This window comes from Aotus nancymaae, unplaced genomic scaffold, assembly GCF_030222135.1.
Source record: "Aotus nancymaae isolate 86718 unplaced genomic scaffold, 86718_ANA_hifiasm-v0.15.2.pri h1tg000029l, whole genome shotgun sequence".
Lineage (NCBI taxonomy): Eukaryota > Metazoa > Chordata > Mammalia > Primates > Aotidae > Aotus > Aotus nancymaae.
The window spans coordinates 92,918,070-92,932,831 of record NW_026988442.1 but is presented as its reverse complement, the minus strand read 5'-3'; the positions used below and the strand labels follow the sequence as shown (position 1 = coordinate 92,932,831).

Genomic DNA, 14,762 nt, shown 5'->3' with positions numbered 1-14,762 from the left:
TTGTTTCTTGTTTTTAAGGAAAAAGATTATTTTTGTCAAGTGTTTACGGTGATTTGGGATCAGAAGCTGTAATTGTTATGATTTCCGTCTCAGTTGATGGACATTAGGATTCTTTTCACTTTCTGATTATTGTGAATAATGCTGCTGTAAACATTCATGTCCAGATGTTTGTGTAGACGTAATGCTTTCAGTTCCCTTGGGGATTTACCTGGAGTAGAATTGCTGGGTCACATGGTAATTCGACATTTAACATTTGAGGAAATTCTTTACTATTTCCCCACCTAACTTTCAGTTTATTTTATGCCTAATAACCACTATTCTTTTGTAATCTAGGCGGACTTGTTATGAGGGTTCCTATTTCTCCACATTATCACTAACACTTATTATTTTCCCTCTTTTTGACCATAGCCATCGCAGTGGATGTGAAGTGTTACCTCATTGTGATTCATTTATGTATATATTTTAGAGATGGAGTCTCACTCTGTTGCCTCGGCTGGATGGAGTGCAGCTACGATCACAGTGCACTGCAGCCTTGAACTCTTGGGCTCAAGTGATCCTCCTGCTTGAACTTCCCAAGTAGCTGGAACCACTGTTCTGGTGCTTATTGTGGTTTTGTTTTGCATTTTTCTAGTGATGCTGAACATCTGTTCCTGTGCTTATTGACATTTTTATATCTTTTTTCTTTCTTTTCTTTTGAAACAGAGTCTCTCACTCTCTTGCCCAGGGCGGAGTGCAGTGGCGTGATCTCACTGCAGCCTCCGCCTCCCAGGTTCAAGTGATTCTCCTGCGCCAGCCTCCTGAGTAGCTGGTATTACAAGTGTGTGCCATCACGCCTAGCTAATCTTTGTAGTTTTAGTGGAGACGGGGTTTTGCCATGTTGGCTAGGCTGGTTTCGAATTCCAGACCCCAAGTGATCTGCCCCTTTGGCCTCCCAAAGTGCTGGGATTATGAGCCACCATGCCCGTCCTGTATATCCTCTTTGGAGAAGTAGCTATTCACATTCTTTGCCAACTTAAGAAATTGGGTTATTTCTTGTTATTATTGAGTTTTAAGAGTTCTTTATATATTCTGGATGCAAGTCTTATCAGAAAAATGATTTGCAGAAATTTCCCCCCTTTTTGTGGATTTGTTTTACTTTTTTTAACTTTTTTTTTCCAAGTCGTGTAGAAAGAGAATGTTTTGCTTTGTTTATGATGTCATTGAAGCAAGGAAGTTTCTCATTTTGATTGTGTCCAATTTATCTACTTTTTATTTTGTTTATTGTGCACTGATATCATATCTAAGGCAGTTTTGCCTAACCCAAGGTCATGAATGTATTTGTTGAATTTAATGCAGTTAGCAATTGGTTAAGCAATTGATTTTTCTGATCTGAGATGTGGATTTTTGTCCATTGGTGTAAATGTGAATATGAGTTTGACTTTTTTTTTTTTGAGATGGGAGTTTTGCCTTTGTTGCCCAGGCTGGAGTGCAGTGGCACAATCTCAGCTCACTGCAACCTCTGCCTCCCAGAATTCAAGCAATTCTCCTGCCTTGGCCTCGCTAGTAGCTAGGATTACAGGCGCCTGCCACCACGCCCAGCTAATTTTTTGTATTTTTAGTTGGGACAGGGTTTCACTGTGTTGGTCAGGCTGGTCTCGAACTCCTGACCTCAGGCGATCCACCCGCGTCAGCCTCCCAAAGTGCTGGGATTACTGGTGTGAGCCACCGTGCCCAGCTCGAGTTTGACTTTTTTTTTTTTGAGATAGAGTTTTGCTCTTGTTACCCAGGCTGGAGTGCAATGGCGTGATCTTGGCTCACTGCAACCTCCGCCTCCTGGGTTCAAGCAATTCTCCTGTCTCAGCCTCTCGAGTAGCTGGGACTATAGGCCTGAGCCACCATGCCCAGCTAATTTTTTTGTATTTTTTAGTAGAGACGGAGTTTCACCTTGTTTTTTTTTTTTTTTTTTTTTTTTTTTTTTTGAGTTTCACCTTGTTGACCAGGATGGTCTCGATCTCTTGACCTCGTGGTCCACCCACCTCGGCCTCCCAAAGTGCTGAGATTATAGGCGTGAGCTCCCGTGCCTGGCCCGAGTTTGACTTTTTTATTAGAAAGCAGCTATAGTGAGTTTCACTTTGTGGTTAGAAAGTTGTAAGCTTTTTGGCCGGCATGGTGGCTCACACCTGTAATCCCAACACTTTGGGAGGTGGCAGATCACCTGAGGTTGGGAGCTTGAAACTAGCCTGACCAACATGGAGAAACTCCATCGCTAGTGAAAATACAAAATTAGTCAGGTGTGGTGACGCATGCCTGTAATCCTAGCTACTCAGGAGGCTGAGGCAGGAGAATCACTTGAACCCGGGAGGCAGAGGTTGCGGTGAGCTGAGATAACACCATTACACTCCAGTTTGGGCAACAAGAGCTAAACTCCATCTCAAAAAAAAAAAACCTTGGCTGGTTTGATGGTTGTGGGTTATCCAGACTTACTAACATTAGTGCCACTAAAGTTGATATACAACCCCAACTGATAAATTTGACTGGCTTAAAAAAGCAGTAAGCTTTAGTTTTGGCTCTAATAAAAGCAGTTTTCAGTAACCGTACTAAATTTTACTTTGTAAGGGGAGGTTCAAGTAAAAATTAATGAAGGACAGGTTTTGTTGGTGAATTTTTTTTCATGACTTTAATAGATATTTAACTTTCAGTTCATCATATCCCAATAACCACTGTTTTTTCTGAAATGCAAACTGACTTTTTTGGCACAAAATATCAAACTGTTAAGATGATATGTGTTATAAGGTAATTAAAAGGCACTGTAAATTCCAAATATACTGATGAACTAGTTAACAAGTTAGGCTTTTAGGTCAGTGTGGATAGTAGAACTAGAACCTGAGAACTACAGTTATGAAATCAAGAGGTTCATAAAAGCTTAAGTTTATCATCTTTTCTTGCTATTGACACATTTGAAATATTCAGGACCAACCAGCTCTTTAAGATTGTCCCTTTGGGAATGATTGTCTTTTTCTATTTTGTTATGCTTTTACATTCATTTGTTAAGCCAGGTTTAAGAAAGGAATTTTAGAAAAAAAAAAAATAAAAAACAAAAAACAAAAAAAAAAAAGAAAGAAAAAATAAGAAAAAAAAGAAAGGAATTTTGGAAATTTCTTACCTACTTTCTATGTAATCTTTTTTTTTTTTTTTTCTTGAGATGGGGTCTCACTCTGTCACCCAGGTTGAAGTGCAGTGGCTTGATCTCGGCTCACTGCAACGTTGACTCCTGGGCTCAAATGATCCTCCTGCCTCAGTCCCCTGAGTAGCTGGGACCCACAGGTGTGTACCACCATGTCCGGCTAATTTTATTGTGTTTTTGATAGAGACAGGGTTTCACCATGTTGCCCAGGCTGGTCTCGAACACCTGAGCTCAGGTGATCTACCTGCCTCAGCCTCCTGAAGTGTTGGGATTACTGGTTTGAGCCACTGTGCCCGGCCTGTAATCTTGAAATTATGAAATCATTTTGCCTCGAGAGATCATTAAATCTAGACCCTTTAATTTGAAGATAAGCAAACAACACTGGAGAGATTAAATTTGTTCATAGTTAGGCCGGGTGTGGTGGCTCACGCCTGTAATCCCAGCACTTTGGGAGGCTGAGGCAGGTGGATCATGAGGTCTGGAGATCGAGACCATCCTGGCCAACATGGTGAAACCCTGTCTTTACTAAAAATACAAAAATTAGCTGGGCATGGTGGCAGGCACCTGTAGTCCCAGCTACTCTGTAGGCTGAGGCAGGAGAATCACTTGAACCTGGGAGGTGGAGGTTGCAGTGAGTCAAGATCATGCCACTGTACTCCAACCTGGTGACAGAGCAAGACTCTGTCTCAAAAAAAAAATTGTTCATAGTTACATAGTTAGCGGCAGAATTCAGGTCACCTAAATACCAGTTTAGTGTTCTTTCTGCCACTTTAACAAAAAAAGCCATCTAAAACATTTCATAATATAGCTTGGAAGGGCTTTTTGGTTTAATGTCTTTGAGAGAGAGCTAAGATTTATTAGTTATATTGTGTAGCTAAAAGGTCTAAAATAGGAAAACGATCCATCAGGAATCACCTGGTTACATTATTTTGTGGTTTGCAAGGGTTGTCATATCCAACTTTGTTCAAAATTGATTTACCAAGTAGGGCCTTGTTCTGCTTTAATTCTAGTAATCTAATGATTTTTAGCCTTTAACTCTGTCAGATAACCGTGGGAATTGGTAGATTTTAAATGTGTATGTATATACATGTGTATATAAACATATTTGTATATACCAAGTGTGTAGCTCAGTGCCTCCCGCATATATAGCAGGCACTTAAATTGTGTTAATATTATTAGGGACTGGAATACAGTGGCATGATCATGGCTCACTGCACGTCAGCCTTCTTGCACTTGGGAATACTAGGCAGCACCTCAGCACTACCTGGGGGACCAGTTGAAATAGTGAAATCACCAACAAAAAATACAAAAATGTGAAAAATGTAACAGTAGACTGGAAAAAAGACTTGTTTACAGTATGAGAGCTGAAATAAGAAGGTAGAGTGTTGCCTTGCTTGACCTCAGATGGTAACTTGTGCTCTGAGCAGATCAAAATTTTCCCTGCCATAGTGATCGTTCGTGGACTTTCATGTATTCATGTACTTTGTGTGGTGGAATGACTGCCAGAGCACTCTGAGTATTGATTTGGGGTCAATTTTAGCAAGTAGGTAAATTTGCAAATGCGGAATCTGGGACTAATGAGGATCTATTATAGTTTGAGCTCAGGGAAACAGACAGTTTTTGTGGTTAAATTATTTTTTGTTGTTAACTCAAGGGATATAAGAAGTAATACACTTTTTAATTCAAAATTCAAACACCCAAAATATGTACTGAAATTTTTTCCCTGAACCTAGTCATTTAGAAGACAAAAATACAAAGACATTAATGTAGATTGTTTTCCCCGAAGGCGGTATATACAAAGGACGTGAGGACAGCGTACATAAAAGATGGGAATAAAACTGGCTAATAAAATGAAATGAAAAAGCATGTAATGAAGAAAACTGAAATTGAAGCAGGAAAGAGGAAATAAGAGAGATACAGAGCATATGTATGTTTGCTGGGGAAAGAGCCCAATAATTTATTTATTTATTTATTTATTTTTGGTAGAGACAGGATCTCATTGTGTTGCTCAGGCTGGGCTTGAACTTGAACTCCTGACCTCAAGTGATGGAACCCACCTTGGTTTCCCAAAGTGCTGGCATTATAGGCATGCGCACGTGCGCTCAACTGCAATAGAGATTTTCCTTAACCACAATAGTGCTGTCTCTCACCCACATAAGAAAATTGACAGCCAGGTGTGCTGGTTTATGCCTATAATCCCAGCACTTTGGGAGGCTGAATTGGGCAGATCCCTTGAGGCCAGGAGTTTGAGACCAGCCTGGACAACATGTTGAAACCCTGTCTCTATTAAACAAAACAAAACAAAACAAAATACAAAAATTAACTGGATGTGGTGACACATGCTGTGTAGTCCCAGCTACTCAGGAGGCTGAGGTGGGAGGATTGCTTGAGCCCAGGAGGTTGATGTTGCAGTGAGCTGTGATGGTGTCACTGTACTCCAGTCTAGGTGACAGAGTGAGACTGTTTCAAAAAAAAAAAAAAGGAAAGAAAATGAACAATAATCACCTAATACTAATGCCTATTTACCTAATTTACCTAGGTAAATCTATTCTGTATACCAAGTTTACCTAATTGGCCCAAAATAGGTAACTTTTTTTTTTTTAAAAAAACAAACCGCTGGGCTTGGTGGCTCATGCCTGTAATCCCAGCACTTTGGGAGGCTGAGGCGGGCGAATCAACTGAGGTTGGGAGTTTGAGACCAGCCTGACCAACATGGAGAAACCTGTCTCTACAAAAAATATAAAATTAGCCAGGCATGGTGGCACATGGCTGTAGTCCCAGCTACTTGGGAGGCTGAGGCAGGAGAATTGCTTGAACCTGGGAGGCGGAGGTTGCGGTGAGCTGAGATCGTAGCATTGCACTTCAGCCTGGACAATAAGAGCAAAACTCGGTCTCAGAAAAAAACCAAAAGAAAAACCGAGATTCCATCAAGGTTGCTTTTATCTATTAGTCTCATCTAGAAGAGCTTTCCCCTTAACCTCCGGAGTTTTCAAGACGGTTATCCTTTCTTCTTCTTTTCGGAGACAGAAGTCTTGCTGTGTCACCCAGGCTAGAGTGCAGTGACTCCATCTCGTTGCAGCCTCTACCTTCTGTGCACAAGTGATTCTCTCCATCTCAGCCTATGGAGTAGCTGTGACCACAGGCACAAGCCACCATGCCTGGCTAATTTTTTTTGTATTTTTTATAGAGAGCAGGTTTTGCCATCTTGCTTAGCCTGTTAGCTTTTAGAATGTCCTGTATGTTTGTGTATCCTGTGGTTTGGTAACTTTTTCTCTGTATTTTCTTTAAACTGGAGTATATAAGTCTATAGATCTAACTAATTGCTCCATTAAAATGGTAATTCTGCCTGCCTGACAGGGATAGCTGTGTTCTACAGATTGGGACCCATCACAGTATTAGGGCCTTCGGCATTAAAAGTTAGTGTTTCAGGCCGGGCGCTGTGGCTAATGCCTGTAATCCCAACACTTTGGGAGGCCAAGGCAGGCGGATCACGAGGACATGAGTTCAGGACCAGCCTGGCTAACATAGTGAAACTTTGTCTGTAGTAAAAATACAGAAATTAGCCAGGCAAGGTGGCACATGCCTGTAGTCCCAGCTACTTGGGAGGCTGAGGCAGAAGAATTGCTTGAACCCTGGAGGCGAAGGTTGCAGTGAGCAGAGATCGTGCCACTGCACTCCAGCCTGGCAGCAGAGTGAGACTGTCTCAAAATACAACAAAAAAGTTATTGTTTTATAGCTTACTTCCCTTGTACTGATCCCATGTTCACCATCAACCTACAGATTAGTTGCATGCAGTTTAGGAATAGAAAGTATTTTATTTTTATTTCTTGACATCAGTGTCTTACCATGTTGCTCAGGACTTGAACTCCTGGGCTCAAGTGATCCTCCCACCTCAGCCCCCCAGTAGCTAGGATTGCAGGTGCACACCACCACACCCAGCCTGAAAGTATTTCTTAAGCACATATGAAAGGACAGCTGTCCTCTTAGCAGTTTTCTCATTTAAAATTGATTTTGAGTCAGATATACTCAAGATTAATATTAGATGTGATTTATTTACTTACTTAAAAAAAATAATGGTCTGGAAATATTATACTGGGCTGAATTGTCCATTTGGAAGGACCAGTAAAATATGGCATACATACCGTGTTTCGCTTTTACAGAGCTTCCAACTAAAACTATCCTAGATTTTTGGTTGAATCCAAAATAGAACTAGCAACTGTATTTATATTTTTATCTTTTATAAGTTAATACTCTTTAGTCATGAAAGGAGATTCATTGGGATCTTTATTGCTTTGGAAAGATTTTACCTATATTATATACTGGAGTAGAAAATATAGTTTCTTTTTTTTTGAGATGGAGTCTCACTCTGTCGCCCAGGCTGCAGTGCAGTGGTGCGAACTTGGCTCACTGCAACCTTTGCCTCCTGGGTTCAAGTGACTCTCCTGCCTCAGCCTCCTGAGTAGCTGGAACTACAGGTGTCCGCCACTATACCTGGCTAATTTTTGTATTTTTACTAGATACAGTGTTTCACCATATTGGCCAGGCTGTTCTTGAACTCTTGACCTCAAGTGATCTGCCCTCCTTGGCCTCCCAAAGTGCTAGGATTATAGGCATGACCTACTGCACCTGGCTTCTTTCTTCCTTTCTTTTCTTTTCTTTTTTGAGAGAAGATCTCGCTGTGTCACTTAGGCTGGAGTGCAGTGGCATGATCTTGGCTCACTGCAGCCTCGACATCCTGAGCTCAAATGATTCTCCCATCTCAGCCCCTCTAGTAGCTGGGGCCACAGGTGTGCACTACCACTCCTTGCTGAGTTTTGTATTTTTGGAAGAGACAGGGTTTCACCATGTTGCCCAGGCCTATCCTCCTGCCTTGGCTTCCCAAAATTTTGGGATTACAGGTGTGAGCCTGCCTGAAAAATACTGTTTCTTAAATCTGAATTCTGGCTTCTATTTCCCAAATTGAGTAAGATGGTGAAATTTCACACTGTTTTAAATTGAGTCTTTTTGTTTTTGTGTTTTTTGAGACAGGGTCTTGCTGTGTCACCCATGCTGGAGTATAGTGGCATGATCATAACTCACTTCAGCTTCAAAACACCTGGGTTCAGGTGATTCTGCTTCCTCAGCCTCCCAAGTAGCTGGGACCACAAGTGCGTGCCACCATGCCTGGCTAATTTATTTTATTTTTGTAGAGATGGGGGTCTCAGTATGTTGCTCAGGGTGATCTTGAACTCCTGGCCTCAAGTGATCCTCCTGCCTTGGCCTCCCAGAGTGCAGGAGTTACAGACTTGACCCACCTTGCCTGGACTAAATTGAGTTTTCTTTTTTTTTTTCTTTTCTTAAGACGGAGTCTTGCACTGTTGCCCAGGCTAGAGTACAGTGGCATGATCTCAGCTCACTGCAACCTCCACCTCCTAGGTTCAAGCGATTCTCCTGCCTCAGCTTCCTGAGTAGCTGGGATTACAGTCACGCTACCATGTCCAGCTAATTTTTGTATTTTTAGTAGAGATGAGGTTTGACCATGTTGGCCAGGCTGGTCTCGAACTCCTGACCTCAGGTGATCCACCAGCCTTGGCTTCTCAAAGTGCTGGGATTACAGGTGTGAGCCACCACGCCTGGTTTACCACTGGCCTGCTTTATTTGTTTATTTGTTTCATCACAACCCAGGTTCCCTAATCAAAGTAGTTTTTCTTTTCCTTTTTAGACCCCATGGAACTTTATATTTTCTCCTAAGATACAGAGTCATCAAGTGAAAAGTATCGCTTGATCATTTACCCAATTTGCTAATTTATCTAATAATAAAATTTGGAAAGTTTGTAACTGGATCAAGTTTTACTCTCTTGTGATTTATTTGTAGTAATATCTTTTTTTTTTTCTTTTTGAGATGGAGTCTCACTCTTTTTTGCCCAGGCTGGAGTGCAGTGGCACAGTCTTGACTCTGCAACCTCCGCCTCCCAGGTTCAAGCAATTCTCCTGCCTCAGCCTTCTGAGTAGCTAGGATTACAGGCACGCACTACCATGCCCAGCTACTTTTTGTATTTTTTAGTAGAGACAGGGTTTCACCATGTTAGCCATGCTGGTCTCGAACTTCTGACTTCACGTGATTCGCCTGCTTTGGCCTCCCAAGGTGTTGGGATTACAGGTGTGAGCCACCATGCCCCGCCAAGAATACTTTAAATTGCTAATAAATATCTCAGTTTGGAAATTTTTTTTGTGTTGAACTTAATTCTCTAAGGCAGTGGTGAGTTCTCAAAGTGAGATCAGAACTGTTTTCATACTGCCTTTAAGATACTAAGACATTATCAGGCCTTTTACTGTTGATGCTTGCGGTTGTGTTATAAAAGCAGTAATGGGTAAAATTACTGGCTCCTTAGTATGATTCAAGGCAGTGCTACCAAACTGTAGTGGGTAGTCATTTATGTTACTTTTACCTCATACTGGTAGTTAAAAAGAAAAAAGACAGTTTCGCTTAAGAATGTCATTGATGAAGTGGCAAATGTGATTTTATTAACTATCACCTCTCGAGCATATGATTTCTAATATAGGATGCTTTGAATTGAGTTGTGTCCCGTTATATTTATATGCTAAAGTAGTAACCCCCAGTGCGATGGCATTTGGAGATGGGGCCTCTGAGACGTCACTAGGTTTAGCTGAGTCGTGAGGTTGGGGGCCCTCGTGATGGGAATAGTACCTTTAATAGCAGAAACATCAGAGGGTTTGCTGTTTCTCTTTCCATCAAGCCAGAAAGAGAGCTCTCACTTGGACCTGGCTATTCTGGCACCTTGATCTTGGACTTCCAGCTTCCAGAACTGTGAAAAATTAAATTTCTGTGGTTTAAGTCACCCAGTCTATGGTATTTTTATGGCATCCAAGCAGACTAATACATAGCGTGTGGTGAAATGGAAGTGTGGGGTGGGTGCAGTGGCTCATGTGTGTAATCACAGTACTTTGGGAGGCCGACGTGGGAGGATTACTTGAGCCCAGAAGTTCAGGGGCCAGCCCAGGTAGCATAGTTAGACCCGTCTCTACCAAAAAAACAAAAACAAAACCCAAACACACACACACACAGATCTATCCATGTGTGGTGGCATGTCCCTGTGGTCCCATCTACTTGGGAGGCTGAGGTTGGAGGATCGCTTGAGCCCAGGAGTTTGAGGCTGCATTGAGCTATGATTATGCCACTGTATTATAGCCTTGGTGACACAGTGAGACCCTGTTGCTTAGGGGGGCAGGAGGGGGAAGAGTATGGATAAAGCACTTTTGCTATTTATAGAAGTAGGGCAATTTTCTTGAGAGAAAGCACTTATATAATTATACTATTTACTTTATTCATGGAACCCAGTTTTGACTTGAAAGGATGACAGACTGTTTGGAGAGAGATAGATGGGAAAAGGATAAGGAGGGGGGCCCGAGTTAACAATATCAGGAATGAAAGAGGGGGAGTATTACTACAGTTTTTACATTAAAATAATAATAAGGGAATATCATGAACAATTCTTTGCCCCCAAATTTGATGACTGAGGATAAATTAATCAATTCCTTCAAAGACACGAACTACTAAAACTCATTCAAGAAGAACCATATAACTTGAATAGTCCTATATCTATTAAAGAAATCAAATTCAAGCTGGGTCATGTGTTTATAGTCCCAACCACCTGGGAGGCTGAGACAGGAGGATCACTTGAGCCCAGGAGTTCGAGGCTGCAGTGAGCTGTGTCCCTCTGGCCATGTACTGTAGTGGCAATGGAGTGAGACTTAGTTTCAGAAATAAAGTTAAATTGACTTCACAGTTAAAAATCTTCCAAAGGAAACTTGAGGTTGAGATGGTTTCACTGGCCACTTCTACCAAATATTTAAGAATAATATCAATTCTACGTACTCTCATCCAGGAAATATTAGAAGGCATACCTTTCAAATCATCTTATGAGGTTTGATATAAAACCAGATAAAGATACTACAAGAAAAGAAAAACACACCAGTAGCCCTCATGAACATAGATTCAGAAGACACAACAAAATATTAGTAACTCAAATCTAGCAATATATAATATAAAAAGAATAATACATTGTGATTAATAAGGTTTATTCTGGGAAGGCAAGGCTGGCTCAAAATTTGAAAATCAGGATAATTTAGTCTGGTAATAGACTAAGGAAAACCATATGATCGTCTCTGTAGATGGAGAATAAGCATTTGACAAACTCCCATATACTTTTCATGATGAACATTCTTAATAGGCCAGGCGTGGTGGCTCACACCTGTAATCCCATCACTTTGGGAGGCTGAGGCAGGGAGGATCACTTGAGCTTAGGAGTTGGAGACCAGCCATGGCAACATGGTGTAAAACCCTGTCTCTACTAAAAATACAAAAAATTAGACACGAGTGGTGGCATGTGCCTGTAGTCCCAGCTATTCGAGAGGCTGAGGTGAAAGGATTGCTTGAGCCTGGGAGGTGGAGGTTGCAGTGAACCAAGATCATGCCACTGCACTACAGCCTGGGTGACAGAGTGAGACCCTGACTCAAAAAAATTTTTTTTAACAAACCAGGAATAGAAAGGATTTACTTCAGTCCGATAAAGGACATCTACAAAAATCTGTAGTTATGTCATATTTAATAGTAAAGGAGAAATGCCAGTGCCTCCTTTCTAAAGTTTGAAACAGTGCAATAAGGGAAGAAAAAGAAATGAAAAGACTTTTAGAACAGAAAGGAAGAAATGAAATTATGCCTCTTTGCAGATGATACGTTGTCTATGTAGAGAATCCCAAAGAATCTACAAGAAAGCTTCTAGAATAAGTTGAATTTATCAAGATTATAGGATACATGGACAACATATTTTAAAAATTGTTTTTCTTTTTTTTTTTTTTTTTCTTTTTTGAGACAAGGTCTTGCTCTATTGCCCAGACTGGAGTGCAGTGGCATGATCTTGGCTTATTACAATCTCCGACCTTCCAGGTTGAAGCAATTCTCATGCCTTAGCCTCCTGTGTAGCTGGGATCACAGGCGTGCACCACCATGCCCAGCTACTTTTTGTATTTTTAGTAGAGATGGGGTTTTGCCATGTTGGCTGAGCTGGTCTTGAACTCCTGGCTGCAAGTGATTCTTCTGTCTCATATTCCCATCTGCCTCATCTGTGTGCTGAGAGTACAGGCATGAGCCACCGCGTCTGACCAAAATATTGTATGTCTATATATAGCAATAGTGAACATCTGGATATGGAAATAAGAGAAAAACAGTATCGGCTGGGCACTGTGGCTCATGCTTGTAATCACAGCACTTTGGAAAGCCAAAGCGGGAGGATTGCTTGAGCTCAGGAGTTCAAGAGTAGCCTAGACAACACAGTGAGACCCTGTCTCTACAAAAAAAAGAGGAATTTAGCCACTCATGGTGACACATGCCTGTGGTCTCAGCTACTCAGGAGGCTGAGATGGGAGGATTGTTTGAGCCTAGGAATTTGAAGCTGCAGTGAGCTGTGATTGTGCTACTGCACTTCAGGCTAGGTGACAGAGGGAGACTCTCTCAAAAAATAGAATAAAACAAACAAGATAATACTACAGACCTATTAGAATGGCTAAAATTCAAAGTAGCTGCCACACAAAATGCTGTCAGTGATATGGAGCAGCAAGAACTCTCACTTTGCCCGTTGGAATGCACAATGGTACACCCACTTTAGAATATAATTTGGCAGTTTCTTACAAAACCGAGCATACCCTCATCATGTGATCTAGCACTCTTGCTCCTTGGTGTTTCCCCACGAGTTGAAAATAACATCTGTACAAAAACTTGTACATGAATGCTTATAGTTTTGTTCATAATTGCCAAAACTTGGAAGCAACCCAGATGTCTTTCAGTAGGGGAATGGATAAAGTTTGGTATATCCATAGAATGATAAAAGTAATAGTAGTTAAAAAAAAAAAAGAGCTATTAAGACCTGAAAATACATGTAGGAATCTTAAATGCACAGTTTCAAAATGCTCCGTGCTTGTATGGTTCCAACTCTATGACATTCTGGAAAGGGCAGAACTGTGGCAACAGTAAAAAGATCAGTAAATAGCCAGGGGTTTGGGGAAGGAAAGGATGAATAAGTAGAGCAGAGGATTTATAGGGCAGCTGAAACTATTCTGTGTGGATACCAGTCGTTATACATTTGTCACAACTCAAGAGAATGCACATCAAGAGTGAGCCTGTGTATGCTAATACGTAGGTACGTATACTATGGACTTGGGCTGATAATGATGCATCAGTGTTGGTTCATTGAGTCTAACAATTGTACCCTCCTATTTGAGATATTAGGGGTGGGGAGGGCTGTGTGTGTTGAGAGAGGGGAGAGAGAGCGTATGGGAACTTGGTACTTTCTTTTCAGTTTTGCTGTGAACCTAAAACTACTCTAAATGACAAAACCCATAGCAAAAAAATTAAAATAATGACAAACTACGGCATTCATACCTGGCCACGTGGCAAATATTTTTCTTGAAAATGAATGGAGGCAACCTGTTGATTCAAGGAAAACAGTATTTGTTGCCAGTGATAAAAATCTTAAGTTTTCACAATAAGAATTTTGGAAAGCTTGTATCTGTCATTGTGAAGTTGAGGTTCTCAATAATTAATACATTTTAAGATGAGACCAGTGGTGATTTTAAGGAAAGTGATGTTTTATAAGGAATGTGATAAAAATTGGATCCAGGTCCAGGTGAGTGGATAGATTGAGCCCAGGAGCTTGAGACCAGCTGGGGCGACGTGATGAAACCCCATGTTTACAAAATACAAAAATTGGGCAGGCGAGGTGTCACATACTTGTAGTCCCAGCTACTCTGGAGGCTGCGGTGGGAAGATGACCTGAGTCTGCAAGATCAAGCAGCAGGGTACCAGGACTGCACCACAGTGACAGAGTGAGTCTCTGTCTCAAAAAACAAAAAAGAATAAAAAATATGATTTTAGATGATACATTGCAGTTAGTATTTCATAAACTAGTGCTTGTTTTTGGGAGGGAGTATCAAAGAATATCTACAATTATCTGAGAAAGCTATAAAAATACCCTTCTCTTTTCTAGATGTATAAATATATGGATCCAGATGTTTTTTCGTAATATTTTTCATATATACTTAGCCATTTTTCATATACTTTAACCCAGATAACATATTCCAGCGGACTGAATGCAGAAGCAGACATGAGAAAGCAGCTCTTTTCAATTCAGCTAGGCACTAAAAAGGTAGAAATGTGAAAAACAGCGCTGCTCCTTTCACTAACTGCTTTTGGGAAGGGAAAGATAATGAGTTTATATCATTATTTAAAAATTAATATTTTAAAAACATTTTGTTTTCATTTCTGATGTGGCAAGTATCCAATACCACAGTAAATAAAAATTTGGGGGACTCTTTAGTGTTTAAGAGTAAGAAAGTGCTGGCTGAATGCGGTGAGTCACTCCTATAATCCCAGCACTTTGGGAAACCGAGGCAGGATCATTTGAGGTTAGGAGTTCAAGACCAGCCTGGCCAACATGGTGAAACCCTGACTCTACTAAAATTAGCTGAGGGTGATGGTGCATGCTTGTAAATCAGCTACTCGGGAGGCTGAGGCAGGAGAGTCACTTGAACCTGGGAGGCAGAG

General features: G+C 41.1%; 1 protein-coding gene across 2 annotated transcripts in view; it reads left to right on the top strand.

The window, feature by feature from the left end:
- The window catches only part of WDR33 (WD repeat domain 33), a 112,140-nt gene that overhangs the window by 13,050 nt on the left and 84,328 nt on the right, over positions 1–14,762 (top strand). The window lies entirely within an intron of this gene.